Source organism: Apium graveolens, chromosome 3 (genome assembly GCF_009905375.1).
Source record: "Apium graveolens cultivar Ventura chromosome 3, ASM990537v1, whole genome shotgun sequence".
Classification (NCBI taxonomy): Eukaryota; Viridiplantae; Streptophyta; class Magnoliopsida; order Apiales; family Apiaceae; genus Apium; species Apium graveolens.
In genome coordinates, this window is record NC_133649.1 from 51456868 (window position 1) to 51476108 (window position 19241).

The window sequence follows — 19241 nt, forward strand, 5'->3', positions numbered from 1 at the left end:
TTCAGTTAATTTTTTTTCAAGATTTAACAGAGTGCTATATTTTGATTGTAGCGGCCAAAATGAGTTCCCGTGGAGATCGGGTTGCCACTTGATAGTTTTTTATAAGAACAGTGGCCACTTTGATATAAAACCCCAAAATTAACCATTTTTTTAAAAAAATAACAAATTTAACCTTTCTGAAAAAAGTGGTCGGTTTGGATACTCCGCGGGGGGTTTGGATAGATTCATATGGGCTGTACACGGTTCGGGTTAAATAGATTAACTCGATCTAAATCGGCACTGTTTCATTCGATCTAATCCGAAATTTTTAAACCAAACACGTTTGGATTGAAAAACTGTAAATCCGACTTAAATGGGTTGTATACGGATTTTGATTTTTTTTAACCGATCCAACCCAGCCCGATTAAAAAATATATATACATCTTCGACCCATTAGTATTACAATACAGTAATACACAACCATTTATCCGACAATACAGTAATACACAACCATTTATCCGAGAGTAGGGATGATCATCGGGTCACTTCGGGGGCGGGGATAGCATCCGATCCCCGAACACGCCTCGAATTCTGAATGGGGATTATTTTACTCCCCGATCCCCGCCTCAAACGGGGAATGGAGATCCCAACAGAGATTCGGAAAATTTCTTTATTTTTTTCGTTTAATAAAATTAAATTGTAAATAATATTTTTCAATAAAAACTCACATAGTAAATTATAATATATAGATTTTCTTTAAATTAATATTAATTTCTAACCTTAATTTGAATTAATATGTACTTCTAGTATCAATAATTTACAAAAATAATATTATTATAATGAAATAATACCACGAAAAGTAAACTTAAATCATTAGAAGATAAGAAATTGAAATTAATAATATATTATATATATAAATTTCAATATTATTTGAGATATTTATATATAATATTATTTTTTATTTAAAATACGATCCGAGATCGGGGATCGGGTTGGGGAGACACTAATTCCCGACCCCGCCCCGATCCCCAAATTTTTCACATATATATCCCTGATCCCCGTCCCATACCCGAAAAAATCTCTAATTCCCCGTCCCGTTCGGAGCGGAGATCGGATCGGGGTCGGACGGGGCGGGGGAAATACCCATCCTTATCTGAGAGTAGTTTGTGTTCTGTAATTAGATATTCAAATCTAACCCTAATTTTGTAAACTATTCTATATAACTTATACTCCAAAGTCCAAACCCCAATCTCCGCGCCTCTCTTCGACTTTTAAGACCATGGACCCAAACACTTCTCTCAATCTTATCCTAAATCTAAACCTTTCTGACAATCCCTCCCAAAGACTCCTCCAAATCACTTCCCAAATAACCAAAACACTTCAGCGGATTCCATCCTAAACACAACTCCTCCTGAAGCCATCCAAAATACCACTTCTATTGAGTTTAAATCACCTAAGAAAAAAATCGATGATGAACCATTCCTGTTATGTTCCCTGTCTAAATTTAAAGATTATGTTTACTATTTAATCAGTCTTTTGGTATGTAATAATTAAATATTTGAGACTTGTTTGTGGTGGATAATTGTAATAATTACACATCGTGTTCGCTCAACAAAGCTCTTTCAGAGCCAATTGCCCTCTTTTTTGAAACCCTAATAATCAATATAGAGCTCAGTAAACTACACTAATTATGTTACTTTACCGCAGTTTTAAAATGAACAAATGAAAAAAATAGTCATTTTTTTAATAATATCAACAAATAAAATATTTATAAAAAGAGGGGCCAATTTTAGCACATATCGAATGTTGCACAATCACGTGCTTAAATGATAAATTTGAATAAATTTTTAAAAAATAATAATTATTAATTTTATATAAAAATAATAGGTCAAAATTGTACTTCACCTTTTCAAACTTGTCCCAAAATTATTTCTTTTTAACCTCTCACGATTTCTTAATTAGAAAATGAAAAATAAATTTAAATAAGGTTGTAATTATAACATTAATTAAAATGTTATAACGGAAGTAAAAATGCTTATAATAAACGTAAAGAACGAATACAAATAGGCAGATTTTTTTTATTGATCTTGAGGGTACAGCTTACAACATACGTATAGGTATATTCTAGAGAGTTTATATAGTACTCTCCGGGTGTTTAAAAAAACCCATAAATAATGGAATAAAATAGATAACCCTAGTGTATAATGTAAGATACCGTAAAGGTAGGAGTGAACACTGGTCGGTTTGGGCGGTTTTGAGGCAAAAAATGATCCAACCCAATATAATCGGTTCACAAAAAATATAATCTGTTATTCAAAAAATATTTTGGCAAACCCAACCATATTATTAATATATCGGGTTGGATCGGGTAGGTTTGGATTAGTTGGGTTAGTTGTGTTTCATTTTTCTGTCAAAATTGAAACTAAAAAAAAATCAAAATTTCCAAACATTTATCAATACCTTTACGGTAAAGGTATGCCCCCAAAACCCTTTCATTTGTGACAATTACCGATTTAAGCCATATTCTACCAAATCTACACCTTGACTTGAATCCTTTCACAAAAACAGTCAGATGCACAATAATAATGCCAGATGTGTCAGAAAAAACTCTTATGTCTCATATTTTCCCCTAAAAGGGCAATCAACAACTCCGAACATTTTAGCAAGTTCAAACAATGTTGAAACTTGCTATGTGGAACCGGTTTAGTGAGCATATTAACTGGGTTATCAGCAGTACCCACTTTACTCACCTTGATTCTCTTCTCACTTATTAGAAAATGATATCTTACATCTATGTGCTTAGTCTGTTCATGATGGACTTGATCATTAACTAAACAGATTGCAAAGTCACCGTAGGTTACAGGGTAACTTTCCAACTGACAATTGAACCACCTAGAATAAAAGTATAACCAATCATAGAACTTCTACTGTCAACATCTCCAGCATAATCAGAGTCTGAAAACCCTGTCACCAAATACTCTGTATCACCTCCATAAATGAGATCAACATTGGACGTACTTTTTAAGTATCGAAAAACCATCTTCACGGCTTGCCAAATCTCCTTGCCTGGATCACTCATAAAGCTACTAACAACACTGACAGATTGTGCAAGATCGGGTCAAGTGTAGATCAATTCATACATCAAGCTTCCTATTACACTAGCATAGGGAACTCGATACATGTACTCTTTCTCCTCAACATACTTAGGTGCATAGCGATGGACATATGTACATTTGCAACACTAGGATTATCTATGGGCTTTGTTGTAAACATGCCAAACCTTGACAAAATCTTCTAAATGTATCTCTTCTGTGACAAGAAATTTTTTCTTTTGCTTCTATTCCTATAAATCTCCATTCCCAAAATTTTTTGAGTCGCGCCCAAATCTTTCATTTCAAACTCAGCACTAAGGAGAAACTTAACTTCTGAACATTAGACGTGTTGTCTATAGCTATCAATATATCATCTACATACAGGACCAGATAAATTAAAGAATCATTTGTTGTCTTACTACTGGTAATTAGCTCTTCTCGATCGATCAAGAGCCAAATTATGTTGATTCACTATTGATAATGATTATTCCGATTCTAACTGTGGTTGTTGAACTTCCTGTTGTGGTTCACGCTCATCTTGAATCACTCCCTACTCCACCTGTTTCTCAATACCACCACTTTTTAAAACAACGGTAGACTTCACAATAGAGCTAAACATAGATTTTTTGTATCAAATACTACATTTTTACTCGGTATAATCTTATTTTCAGATGGAGACCATATTTTATAACCTTTAACCCCATCCCCATAGCCTACAAATACTCTATTTTTAACTTGTGACTCCAATTTTCCATCATTTACATGATAATTATGTAACGACTGGGATTTTCGCAATGTATTTATATGAATAGGATATAGTTTTGTGCTATAATCATGGATTTATGTGTACAAAATAAAAGGATAAATGATTTTGGTGGTTTGTGTGGAATTTCTGTAAAATAGTAAAAGGGAACATGAGATAACTCGTTCCAGTTTGATGAGTCAGTGAAGGCATAAGATCCGTGGATTGTCGGGTCGTCGGGTTGAACGGAACCCGTAATATTAAAAGGGAATTAAATGAAAAAGGGAATAATATGTTTAGATGTACCAATGTGAAATATGTTTGATGTTACCGTGTAAATATATGTTATTTGAAAGTTATGTTTGTGAATCTGTGATTTGTGGGTTTTAAACGTTTTTAAAAGAATTTATTTGGTAAAAATAAGGATTATTTGGTCCTTATATATTTCTATAAAATAATCAGAGTATAATCAAAGTGTGATATTTGTTTTATCAACTCTAGAATAATCCTAGAAACTTTTAAAAATGATAGTTGGATTTAATTTGATGTTTTGATATTTTAAAATGATTTTATGGAGTTTATTTCTATTACTGGGGATTTATTTTTAAAATCTATAGAAATTAATCTGTGTGCTTAAAAATTATTTTAAAAATATGGCAAAAGAGCTAATTTCATGTTCTTTATTTTAAAAATAGAATTCCTGATATTTTCTGGTTTTATAAAAGTTGTTTTAATTATATTAAATATAATTTAATGATTTTAGAATAAAGGAAGAGAAAAGAAAACAAAATTCAGAAATTAGATGGCAAGTTACCAATTTGCCCCTGCCATCTAATATATATAAACTCCCTCCCCTTTCCTCTTTCTTTTTCTCTCACCCGGTTTCTCTCTTTTCTCTCTCTCGAACTCTTCCCTCTCCCTACTCTCGGTAGTCTCTCTCCCACACTCCCTTCGATTCTCTCATCAAACTCAATCTTAGTTTAAGATTTGAGTTCCTCATATCTTATATATATACATACATTTTTGCATGTGGGTGTGTGTATTTTTTATTCCCTAATAATACAACAAGAATTACAGAAGGGGGGTTGAATGTAATTCTGGCTACTTTTTCAAATTTAAAGAATGTTCTAACTTGATAAATATAACAGTGTTTGATTAGCAATGGTGCGGAATATATATATATATATATATATATATATATATATCAAATTGAGAACTATGTGAAGCATTAAATAGCTCACAGCTGCTTACAAGTTAGGACAACTAAACTTCAGAGAAATGCTTACATAATATAGCTTGATATGTTTCTCTGAAAATAGGCTTGCTTAGTTAATTATTCTACTTGCTACACTTGATTTATATATCACCAAGTTTACATGATAATAAGACAAGATAATAAAACAAAACATATCTAGTCTAATTCCATGCTGCTTCACTACTCTTATTCCAACATATTTGAATATCTTCACAATTGCATGGAAATGGTAATGCTTCTTTGTTCTCGAAATCCTGCTTAACATGTTGCCACATTCCTTTTGCAAACACCCAACACATGTGACTGTGTTGTCACTGTCAACAATTATTTGAACTTGATCATCCATCGGGACTATGCTTATCATCCGTCGGGAGCTTTATTGATCATCCGTCGGGAGTCTTGTAGATCATCCGTCGGGAGTCTATTTGCCACTTGACTCTATTTCACTTATACAGAATTACAAGACATCTCATATTTACAATTAATCAACCTATTCTGCATATCAATCTAGTAGTCAAGATGACTTACAGAACCCTATTCAATCTACTTGACTAATACATGTTTGCAGAAATGTGTGTCGGTTCTTATTTGTTGCATAAGCTACTCACTCAATGGATGTCAATTTGTCATCCGTCGGGACTATAAAGTTTTGTTGTGAATATGTTGTGTACTTGATGATTACCTAAACAAAACATCTAAGTAGATTTTACTTAGTGAAATAATGTAGCACTCGACGGATAAGAATTATAGTCTCGACGGATAACTCATTATAGTCCCGACGGATGATTAACTTATTATCCATCGAGTGAGTAGCTTATGTAATAATAAGTTTGTAGCACAGTGTTGTATGCACCTTTGTATAGAATCTGAAGTAGCATATAAGTCATGTTGACTTTAACTAAATATGCAGAATAGGCTGATTAACTGTACATAAGCAATGTCTTGTAATTCTGTATAAGTGAAATGAAGTCAAGTGCCAAAATAGCTACCAACGGATGCTTAACAAAGCTTCGACGGATGATCAAATGACTATCAACGGATGTTTAACATAGCAGTCGATGGATGATCAATTAAGTCATCGACGGATGATCTGAAAGTCGACTGATGATCATATCAAGATTCAAACATCAGTTGAACAGTGAAAGCTGACACACAGCCGTTGAGTTGGATACAAGTACACTGTGGAAGCCCATTAACTGGGTAATAGAGGACGAAAAGCAGCAAAGATCAAGACTGTTAGATTTTATATTTGTTCAGTTCTTTTGACTTTGTAATCTTGGTAATATATAAACCAAGAGAGTAGCAAATAGAAAAATAACTGAGATAGCTAAGAAACAACAACAGAGAAATCTTTGTAAGCACTATCTTTAGCATTTCCTGTGTTTTTAGCAGTTCTATTTTGTAAGCAGCTGTGAGCATTTCTGCACACAGAGTTCTCTCGATATATTAAATATATCTCTGGTGGAATTGTTTAAATCCACCAGAAAGTTTTTAAAGCCTCTTATTTTTAATTACTTATGTTTTGATTCATTCAAGTTTACATTCCGCATTGTGCTAATCAAAACAAATATATCCATAATCGAGTTGAACATTTTTATTTCAAGAAAAAGGTTCAAGAATTCCATTCAACCCCCCTTCTGTAATTCTTGCTATATTGTTAAGGGACTAACAATTGGTATCAGAGCAAGCTCTTAATTTACAAAGAGTTTAAAGATCAAAACAATTCAGCAAGATGAACAAGAAAGATGTTGGAGTCAAGATTCATTTTCTTGATAAAGATAATTACCATCATTGGAAGGTAAAGATGCATCTTCATATGCTTTCTCAAGATGAGGCCTATGTGGATTGCATAGAAAGAGGCCCTCATGTTCCTATGAGAGCTGCAACAGGAAATGAACCATATGTTCCAAAGCCAAGGCATGAATGGTCTGATCCTGATATTGAACAAGTCAGGAAAGATAAAAAGGCCATGAACATTTTGTTCAATGGTGCTGATGCAGACATGTTTGATAACATCATCAACTGCAAGACTGCCAAGGAAGTTTGGGACACAATACAGATAATCTGTGATGGTACTGAGCAAGTAAGAGAAAATAAAATGCCGCTCCTGATTCAGCAATATGAGCATTTTCACAATGAAGAAAGTGAGTCACTCACTGACATTTTTAGTAGATTCCAAAAGCTACTAAATGCTCTTAAATTGCATGGAAGAGTCTATCAGACTAAAGACTCCAATCTGAAATTTCTCAGATCTCTTCCAAAGGAATGGAAACCAATGACAGTCTCATTGAGAAACTCACAAGATTATAAGGAGTTTACTTTGGAGAGACTGTATGGCATTCTGAAGACCTATAAGCTTGAGATAGAGTAGGATGAAAGAATGGAGAGAGGAAAGAAGAAAGGAGGATCCATTGCACTAGTGGCTGAACTGGAAAAGGAGAAGGAAGTGAAGATGGAAGTTGTGGAATCAACTTCAAAGGCCTGTGAAAGCAAGGGTAAAGGGCTAGCTGCAGAAAGTGAAGATTCATTGAGCCAAGATGACATGGAGGACATTGATGAGCACCTAGCATTCCTTTCAAGAAGATTTTCCAAGCTCAAGTTCAAGAAGAACTTTGGAGCTGCCAAGCCAAATAGAAACATGGTGGATAAATCAAAATTCAAGTGTTTCAAATGTGGCTTGGCAGGGCATTTTGCAAATGAGTGTAGAAAGTCAGATTCCAGTAAGAAAAGATTTGAGTCTGTGGATTATAAGCAAAAATACTTTGATCTACTCAAACAAAAGGAAAGGGATTTTATTATACAAGAAAATGACTGGGCAGCAGATGGTTTGGATGAAGATGAAGATGTCAGCTATGTCAATCTAGCCCTAATGGCCAAGTCTGATGAAACAGGGACAAGTTCCTCAAGCAATCAGGGAAACAGAAAGAATCTTTGGTACTTGGATAGTGGCTGTTCAAGACACATGACTGGTGATTCTACCCTGCTCACAGAGTTTAAGGAGAGAGCTGGCCCAAGCAAAGCCAAATTAACCAAGCTAAATGAAAAGTATGGGTCTGTTTCCAAGAACTTTGTTTCAGGAGAGTCAAGTCAAGCCAAGAAAGGGAAGAAGGCTAATGTTGGTCACATGACTGTCAAACAGTTAAGTGACAGACTTGAGAAGATAGAGGTAAAAACAGAGACTAAAAGGAAAAACAATAGGAATGGTAAAGTAGGGATTAACAAACATAATAACTACACACCTGACAAATATGCTCCTAGAAAAATCTGTATCAAATGTGGTAGTGTAAATCATTTATCTATTAAATGCAAATCTGCCATGCCTACTCCCATGTCTGTTCAGCCTCAATTCTCTAACATGAATGCCATGCCTCCCATGCCTGTTAATGCTATGCCTACACAGAACATAAATGCACAGTTTGCTAATATGCCATTTGCACCTAATCCATATTATGCTGCATACAATATGCCTCAAATGCCATTTAGCATGCCTTACTGGAATAACATGTTTGCACCAAGCATGCCATTTCCTGTTAGCCATAACATGCATGATAATTCTGTTGCATCTAGTGGTTTCAAAGGCCCAACCCAAATGACTAAGGAAGAATCTGAAATTCCTAAGTCAAATGAGTTAAGACCTAAGAAACAGAAGAAGAAAGCTAACAAGGCAGGACCCAAGAAAACTTGGGTACCAAAATCAACTTGATTTGATTTTGATGTGTGCAGGGAAACAGAAGGAATCTTTGGTACTTGGATAGTGGTTGTTCAAGACACATGACTGGTGATTCTACCCTGCTCACAGAGTTTGAAGAGAGAGCTGGCCCAAGTATCACTTTTGGAGATTACAGCATCCTGATTTCAAAGTTAGAAGAATCAGGAGTGATAATGGAACTGAGTTCAAGAACTATACATGAGAGCATTTTGTGAGGAAAATGGAATCTTGCATGAGTTTTTAGCAGCAAGGACTCCACAACAGAATGGAGTAGTGGAAAGAAAGAATAGATCTCTTATTGAAGCTGCAAGGACAATGCTTGAAGAATCAAAACTACCAACATACTTCTGGGCTGAAGCTGTAAACACTGCATGCTACACTCAGAACATCTCTCTGATTAATCAAGCAAGATGCATGACACCTTATCAATTGTTCAAGAACAAGAAGCCAACTCTAAACTTTTTTCATGTCTTTGGCTGTAAATACTATATTCTGAGAAATCAAACTGATCAAAATGGGAAGGTTGATGCTAAAGCAGATGAAGGAATTTTTGTTGGATATGCTGTTGGTAAAGCATATAGAGTCTACAATCTAAGAACCAACATTGTTGTTGAATCTATATATGTTGTGTTTGATGATAAAAAGATTGAAGGACTAAAAGATGGAGATTACCATGAGAGCCTCAAATTCGACAATGTTGAGATGGTCAGTGATGAAAGTGATGATGAGAGTGATCAAGAAACAGTGTCTAAGGATAATACAGATAAATCTACTACAAATGAAGCACAAAACTCAACATCCGTCGAGTTACATAATGCTTCATCCGTCGGAAGGCAATCTGTATTATCCGTCGGAAGACAACCTGCCTCATCCGTCGGTACTCAAAATTCACCATCCGTCGGGTTATCAAAAGGAGCAGGAAGTCAAGGCAGATCACCCATAGAAAGCACCCCAATCTCAAATCAAAGATCCACAAACTCAGGGGGAGTTTCTAGCAATCCAAACTCAATCACACATCAAGACAACATTGAGGTCTCTTCATCTAGGGCTAATCTACCTCAACCAAGAAAATGGACAAAAGATCACCCCTTTGAACTGATTATTGGTGATGTTTCTTCCAGAGTTCAAACCAGGAGAGCAACTCAAGAAGAATGTCTATACAACAGCTTCCTTTCTAAGGAAGAACCAAAGAAGGTAGAAGAAGCCTTGTTAGATCCTGATTGGATTTTAGCTATGCAGGAGGAGCTAAACCAATTTGAAAGGAATAAAGTATGGAAGCTGGTACCCAAGCCTACAGGAAAGAATCCAATAGACACCAAATGGGTATTCAGAAATAAGATGGATGAAAATGGCATAGTAGTAAGGAACAAAGCAAGATTGGTTGCTAAAGGCTATTTTCAGCAAGAAGGAATAGATTTTGATGAAACATTTGCTCCTGTTGCAAGACTTGAAGCCATCAGAATCTTCTTAGCCTATGCAGCCCATGCCAATTTCAAGGTCTATCAAATGGATGTCAAAAGTGCCTTTCTGAATGGAGATTTGGAGGAAGAAGTGTATGTAAGTCAACCTCCTGGCTTTGAAGATCCAAATTTCCCAGAGTATGTCTATTATCTACTGAAAGCACTTTATGGACTGAAGCAAGCACCTAGAGCCTGGTATGACACTTTATCAAAGTTCCTTACTGAAAATCACTTCACAAGAGGTACTGTAGATAAAACTTTATTTTTCAGAAATGTGAATGGCTCTAGCATACTTGTTCAAATTTATGTAGATGATATTATTTTTGGCTCTACAGATGAGAAACTTTGTAAAAAGTTTGCCAAACTGATGCAAAGCAAGTATGAAATGAGTATGATGGGAGAACTAACTTACTTTCTTGGTTTACAAGTTAAGCAAGTTAGTGATGGAATATTCATTAGTCAAACTAAATATATTTTTGATCTTTTAAAGAAGTTTGATCTAATGGATTGCACATCTGTAAAAACTCCCATGGCCACTGCAACTAAGCTTGAACTAAACACTACTAAAAAGTCTGTGGATATTTCAAGTTATAGAGGCATGGTTGGCTCACTTCTGTACTTAACAGCTAGCAGGCCAGATATAATGTTTGCTACATATTTGTGTGCTAGATTTCAGGCTGATCCTAGAGAGTCTCATTTGATAGCTATTAAGAGAATCTTCAGATATCTCAAAGGAACACCAAACCTTGGCATTTGGTATCCTAGAGATTCTGGCTTTGATCTAACTGGTTATTCAGATGCAGATTATGCAGGTTGCAGAATTGATAGAAAAAGCACAACAGGAACCTGTCAATTTTTAGGAGACAAGCTTGTGTCCTGGTTCAGTAAAAAGCAAAATTCAGTTTCTACTTCTACAGCTGAAGCTGAATATATTGCTGCTGGCAGTTGCTGTGCACAGATTTTATGGATGAAAAATCAATTGCTAGACTATGGTTTGCAAGTTGAAAGGATTCCTATTTTCCGTGACAACACAAGTGCAATTGCCATCACTGAAAATCCAGTGCAACATTCAAGGACAAAGCATATAGACATCAAGTACCATTTCATAAGGGAACATGTAATGAATGGTACCGTAGAGTTACATTTTGTTCCAAGTGAGAAGCAACTTGCAGATATTTTTACCAAACCACTGGATGAATCCACCTTTTCTAGGTTGGTAAGTGAGTTAGGTATGCTTAATTACTCTTGAATTTATCTGAATTATTTTGCAAGTTGAAAAGTAGCCAGAAATTTAACTGATTTTTAGTCTTGGATGAAAATTTTGGCTAAGTCAAAATTTGCATCTCGACGGATGACCATTATCCATCGAGTTGAGTCATCCGTCGATATACAAATTGTAAATAAAAATCAATTACTTTTCTGGAGTATTTAAAGCTCGACGGATATCAACTTATCCTCATCCGTCGAAGTGTCTAAATCTTAACCGTTAATTCCCTGAACATTATCCATCGAGTATACTTACAGTTTGTAAGCATTACACGACGGATAATGGGTAGAATTTTTACAGTTTATTTTAAAACGGCTATTTTAGACAATTTCTATTGGGTAATTTACTTCTCTTTATTATTTTTATCAGTTGATTTTGAGTTAAGTATAAAAGCTTATTTCATTCTAATCATTTTCTTTTATCATTCTCAAATTCAACTGTGTTACTTCATTCTCTCTCAAGAAAAAATCCTTTTTCTCTTCAAGCTTTTCTTCTCTAACAATGGCACCCGTAGTTAAGATCATGTCACAGACTGGGTTCATCTATGAGAAGAACAACTTCACTGCCTTGGTCAATAAGGGAATTCAGCAATCTGAAGACTATCATAAGATGATGGACTTCGTGAACAACTGCAAGTTAAGTTTTGCCATGCTGGAATCACCCACAATTTATTGTGAAGTTGTTGAGGAGATGTGGACAACAGCAATCTATAACTCTACTGACAAAACCATCACTCTAACCATCAAAGGTAATGATTTATGTATCAATAGTGATGTCATAAAAGCATGTTTCAAGATTCCTGATGATAATGTAACTGCACCAGACACTGACACTGATATTGTCAATATGCTCAATTCTATTCATTATGCACTTCCTACTGCAAAACTAAGTGAAATTAGAAGACTAGGTCTTAGGAAGGAATTGAATTACTTGTGTGATGTAGTAACTAAAGTCTTTTCTGGAAAAATCAGTAATTTTGATTCTGTGAACATTTCCATGCTTAACATGCTATACATGCTAGTTACAGACAAATATTACAATTTCAGTGACCTTGTTGTGTATGAGTTAGGTTTTAAACTAGGTGACTTAGCCAAAAGAGGAAAGAATATTTACTATGCTAGATTTTTTATGCTTTTGGCTAACCATCTTTGTCAAGAGATTGAGCTTGAGAACCCAAACAACAAATTAGCTTGTTGGGTTCAGGAGAGAAGAATCATTGCAGACTTGAACAGAGCCAACCATCACAAGGATGTGTCAATGTTCTATTTTCCTGTAATGCTGACACCTCAGGTAAGTGAGGTAAGTTCATCCAGACCCTCAACTATTCCAATCCCTTCTATTTCTTTGACTTCAGGCATAGCTATGGCAACTGTGAGAATGACCAAACAGTTGCCTACCAAAGCTGCCAAAATAACTGCAATTTCTAAATCCAAATCAAAGAAAACCCCCTCTGGTATCTCTCAAAAGGTACCAGTTCAAAAATCTACCAAAGCCAAAGAGGGGAGTGTGAAGGAGGGTAAGATAGGTGAGGGAAGGGGTGAACATCAAAAAAACCCCAAGGATGAGGTTGGAGAGTTGAGTGAATCCCAGCCTAGCCACACTGCAGTTTCCCAACAAACTGTAGTGCTTAAAAAGGACAAAAGCTCACTTCTAGCTGTATCCTCCGAAAAGGATGTGGCTATTGAACAAAGCTCTCATCCAAGAGCACAGGCCAAGAGGGTTAGGGACACAAGCTCACACCAAACTTACACTAGAAAGAAGAAATCCAAAACAACTGGGGATGCACAGGGCACACACTTAGTGCAAACTGGTGCTAAAGACACAGTCCCTGCACCTTCTCAAATTCAGATTGATGTGGCTCCAATAAATGTGGAGTCACAGCCAAAATCTCTCATAATAGAAGCCACAGAAACACAATACTCACCAACTAACTCACTGGAAGTGGACATGATAAACACTTCAATTCCTGATTCCCCTTCTTTAACTCTGTTAGGGAAGCCAAAATCTAGTGCAAGTGAGCATCATCTTTTAGATGATTTGTTGGCTCACTTGCCAATTCTTTCAGATTCTATTGTGACATCTGTGCCTCAAATAACTTCAATCAACACAGAGTCAACAATAGTTTCTCTTCCGACCTCATTCATTTCTACTCTCTCGATGGATATTGCTCATCCGTCGAGTAGTGATTGTATCCCGACGGATAAGCTTAACAGCAGTTATCCGTCGGATAGCTTTACCACTCACCCGACGGATATCACTTATCCGTCGAGTGTCTCTACACAACTTCAAACTTCAATAATTTCAAGTGCAGAAGATTTGGTGGTAATACAATCACTCTTAGGACTGAGAGAGGAGTGTGCATTGAGTGAGAGGCTGGGTTGCTCCCAGGCAAAAGGAAAGAAATGAGTGAATCTCAGCAATCCATTCATTCAGGATTGGCAAAAGTGAGTGAGAGGAGTCCCACCTTAGTAGGTGAAGGTGAGGGTGTGAGGGTGGGGAGCCAGGGTGAGACCCTGATGCAACAAAAGAGAGAATATGAGAGAAATGCAGGTACTGGAGAAATAAGGATGGAACCAACCATTGCTAGTGAGTCAATGATTGTGGATGATGCTGACAAGGAAAGACAATTTCAGCAACATTACAAAGCTGTAATTGATAACATTTCCTTGGATGCTGACACTTTTACTCACCCTGTTTCAGCCTATTAACTATTGGCTGCTCAGGGCAATATGGAGGCAGAGCAGACTTTGAATTTAGTGCACACCACAGAATCTCTTTAAAGAGATAAAGCTGCTGTGAACAGAATGCCTTCTCAAGCTGGAGAGCCATCTGAAGAATTTGGAGTAAATTCTGATGATGATGACTCTGGTTCTTTGGATGGAAGCATGAACTTAGGGGGAGCTGAAGGCCCAAGTTCTGCTTTCAGCTTACCTAAATGGGCATGGGCAAAGGAATTTTCACCAGGGCAATTTGAGGTGTCTTTGGTAAAACAAGTAATAGCTATTCAGCAGGCCCTTCAGGAAGCTTCTGATGCTGGTACCAAGGCTGTTCTTCAAGCTCACCTAGACTCCTTACATTTAATGAAGATCCAACACTCAAGACAGAATCTCAGTGTGGATGAATTGAAAAAGGATATAGCTGACTTAAAGACATATAACTCTGAGAAGCTGGATTCAATAATGCCATATGGTACCATGCTGATCTATTACTAAGATTAAGGAGAGAATCAGATTCTGACAAGAAGATAGCCAAGCTAGAGAACAGAGTTCAGGTTATTGAGAATTCAGTGGCTCTACTTCTTCAAAATCAACAGTCTCAGACAAATCTTCTTATGCAACTGGCTAAAGCACAAGGCCTAACTCCTCCACTTGATGATAGCAAAAAGGGGGAGAGAGAATCAAGTAAGGGGGAGAAAGGACCAACTGAGGGGGAGAAACTTCTAGTTCAAATCAGCAAAGTAATTGTACCATCAATTACTATCTCCAAGCCACCAGTTACAGATGGTATAGATCTTATAAATGCAGCAGCAGCAAATTTGAAAGATGCTGATAAAGGAGAGTTGACTCTGATCAACTGGAAAACGATTGATGAGGAAATACAGAAAAAGTTTCAATTAGTCAAGGAACCAGATCAGTCAGCCATCCATCACTCTAATGTCAAGCCAATCAATGTGAATGAGATGAGCATGAACTATCTGGAGAAAGGACAATCTTCCTGCATCAAGACTATAAAGGCTGAGATAATTCTTAAACCAAGGGCAAACTATCCAAAGTTATCTTTGAAGAACCTTATGGATTCTGTGTATGAGACACCCAAGCCTGATGAAAAGAAGATTCTGTCAAGATCTATTCTCCTCTACAAAGATCCAGCTGATTCAGCCTCAAGAAAGAGAATTGCAAAGATATTCAGAAATGGGAAGGAAATTTGTGTGGTAGCTGGACATCCACAATTTGCTCATGCAAAGGAAGAAGAAAAAGCCAGATTGAAGCAGGAAAAGAGGCAAGCTGCTCTAGATGTAAAGATGTCTAAACAAAAGAAAGAACAGTTTGCTATCTTGGCCAAGCTACAGGCTGTGAATTCTTCTCAACAAATTCCCTCTCAACCATCTCAAGCTACTGAATTAGAGAAGAAGATTGAAAAACAGAAGAAATCCCCAAGAAAGAAAGAACTGGCTAAAAGAACAAAAAGAAAGTTGGATGTTGTTGACAAGGAATTAGAAGATCAATTTCCAAAGGAATCCACTCAAGCTGAAACTCAAGCATCAAAGCCCTCTGTGGTGTTTGAAGACATAAGGGTGGTGGACCCCTACAGGAACATACATGGAGAGCCTATTGTGCCAAAGGATGAGCCAATAGAGTGGGATAAATTACCAATTCCTGACTTCAACTTGCCAATTCTTACCAAGCCAAGAAGGACAAAATCAAGGACAGTCAAGAAAGTGAAGCTGTCACCTCTCAAATCCAAGTCAGTAGTCAAAACTCAACCCAAGGTCAACAGGGGAGACTACTTGTACTTGTGTGACATCAAAGAATTCTCAGATCTAAACCTTTATCTGGAGGAGCTGGATGAGGTAAGGGCAATTGATGCATACAGAAACCTACCTGAAAGGTTGCTGTTCAAGTACAAAGGGGAAGGGAGATTCAGTGGCCTCTTCACAGGATACTTCAAGAAAGCCAAGCTGTGTTGATCAAAGTCTATTCATCCTTCAAGAAAAACTTTGGGTTCAATGTAACTGTAAGAAGATTAGTATTGAAGAAAATTGAAGAGCTAAGGAGTGTTAGAGCCAAAGATGCACTACCCAAAACTTTTATCATCCCATACACAGGGAGAAGAGTGCATCTAAGGCCCTACTGGCTGATGGAATTCATGGATGACAAGGGTGTGAGAAGATTCTTCAGATTAGAAGACCAATTGAGTATCTCTAGCAATGAGACTCTCTTGGAAATGCCAGAAATGTTAGATCTCTCAGAATCTGATGAATTAGAATTCCACAGACAGCTCCAGAATCAAATTGAAGAAAACAACAGAAAGCTTGGAAGAAGATCCAGACCTTCAAGAAACTAGAAAAATCTGCTCAGACTAGAGGAGCATCTTGAACTAACTGTGAGCCAAACCTTGTACATTTTTGTTTAAATTGAAGCACTTTCAGTTTTATCTACTTATCTTTAAAGATATATGTTTAGGATGTTTTGTTATCATCAAGTATCTCTTAATTTATGGCTACAATTCCAGTAGACATAAATTGGGGGAGATTGTTGTGAATATGTTGTGTACTTGATGATTACCTAAACAAAACATCTAAGTAGATTTTACTTAGTGAAATAATGTAGCACTCGACGGATAAGAATTATAGTCTCGACGGATAACTCATTATAGTCCCGACGGATGATTAACTTATTATCCATCGAGTGAGTAACTTATGTAATAATAAGTTTATAGCACAGTGTTGTATGCACCTTTGTATAGAATCTGAAGTAGCATATAAGTCATGTTGACTTTAACCAGATATGCAGAATAGGTTGATTAACTGTACATAAGCAATATCTTGTAATTTTGTATAAGTGAAATGAAGTCAAGTGCCAAAATAGCTACCAACGGATGCTTAACAAAGCTTCAACGGATGATCAAATGACTATCAACGGATGTTTAACATAACAGTCGACGGATGATCAATTAAGTCATCGACGGATGATCTGAAAGTCGACTGATGATCATATCAAGATTCAAACATCAGTTGAACAGTGAAAGCTGACACACAGCCGTTGAGTTGAATACAAGTACACTGTGGAAGCCCATTAACTGGGTAATAGAGGACGAAAAGCAGCAAAGATCAAGACTGTTAGATTTTATATTTGTTCAGTTCTTTTGACTTTGTAATCTTGGTAATATATAAATCAAGAGAGTAGCAAATAGAAAAATAACTGAGATAGCTAAGAAACAACAACAGAGAAATCTTTGTAAGCACTATCTTTAGCATTTCCTGTGTTTTTAGCAGTTCTATTTTGTAAGCAGCTGTGAGCATTTCTGCACACAGAGTTCTCTCGATATATTAAATATATCTCTGGTGGAATTGTTTAAATCCACCAGAAAGTTTTTAAAGCCTCTTGTTTTTAATTACTTATGTTTTGATTCATTCAAGTTTACATTCCGCATTGTGCTAATCAAAACAAATATATCCATAATCGAGTTGAACATTTTTATTTCAAGAAAAAGGTTCAAGAATTCCATTCAACCCCCCTTCTGTAATTCTTGCTATATTGTTAAGGGACTAACAAGTTCATCCGTCGGGACTATATTTGATCATCCATCGAGTGCTACAAAATTCACTAAGTTAAATCCATTAAGGTGTTTTGTTTAACTTATCATCAAGTTCACAACATTAGCCTAACAATCTCCCCCAATTTATGTCTACTGGAATTGTAGCAATAAATTAAGAGAAACTTGATGACAAAATACCCTAAGAATAAATGTTAAAAAGGTAGTAGATAAAACTGATAAGTGCTACACGATTTATTGAAAATTGAACAAAGCAATGTGTACAAAGAGTTCTCACAATTATTATCAAGGTGCTCCTCTAGTCTGAGCAGATAATTCTATTTCCTTGATTATCTGAATTTCTTCCCAAGCTTCTTGTTGTTTTCCTCTATTTGATTCTGGAGTTGTCTGTGGAATTCAAGTTCATCAGCTTCAGATAGATCCAGCATTTCTTTCAATTCCAATAGAGTTTCATTGCTAGAGATACTCAATTGGTCATCCAGTCTGAAGAATCTTCTATCTCCCTTATCATCCATGAATTCCATCAGCCAATAAGGCCTCAAATGCACTCTCTTCCCAGTGAAAGGAATTAATAGAGTTTTTGGAAATGCATCTTTGGCTTTATTACTCCTTAGCTCTTCAATCTTCTTTAGAACAAATCTCCTTACAATCACATTGAATATAAAGTTCTTTTTGAAAGATGAGTAGATCTTTATTAGTACAGATTGGCTTTCTTCTAGAATCTTGTGAAGAGGCCATGTGATTTTGTTCCCTGCCTTGTACTTAAACACCAATCTTTCAGGATGACGTCTGTGAGCATCAATTCCTCTTACTTCTTCCAGTTTATCCAAGTAGAGGTTTAAATCTGAAAACTCCTTGATATCACTGATATATAAGAGATCTTCCTTGTTGACTATAGATTTAGGTTTGGTTAAGGTCTTGGTTCTGAGAGTAACATGCTTGCTTTTCTTAGTTGCTCTTATTTTTTTCTTCTTTGGCTTGTTAAGACAGGTAACTTGAATTCGGGAATTGGCAGACTTTCCCAGTCTAATGGCTCATCCTTGGGAATAATAGGCTCACCATGAAAATTCTTAGTTGGATCCACCTTGAATTCTTCATGTACCACTGAGGGCTTGGATGTCTGAGTTGAAGTTGTAAATTGTTTGGAAATGTAGTCTTCCATTTCCTCATCACTAAAGTCCAATTTTTTCTTAGAATGAAGCTTGTATCTGAATCTTCTTTTCTGTGGAGGTTCATTTTGCATTTGTAGATTCTGAGATTCAGTTATCACAGGTGGTTTTTCAGACATCTCAGTTATAGATTTGACAGCTCGAAGTTTGGCCAAGATAGCATCTTGCTCCTTCTTTTGTTTGAGCTTCTTAGCATCTAGAGCAACCTGCTTCTTTTCTTGCCTTATCCTTTGTTTTTCTTCCTTCTTAGCTTCTAAAAATAGAGGGTGTCCAACCACCACACAAATCTCTT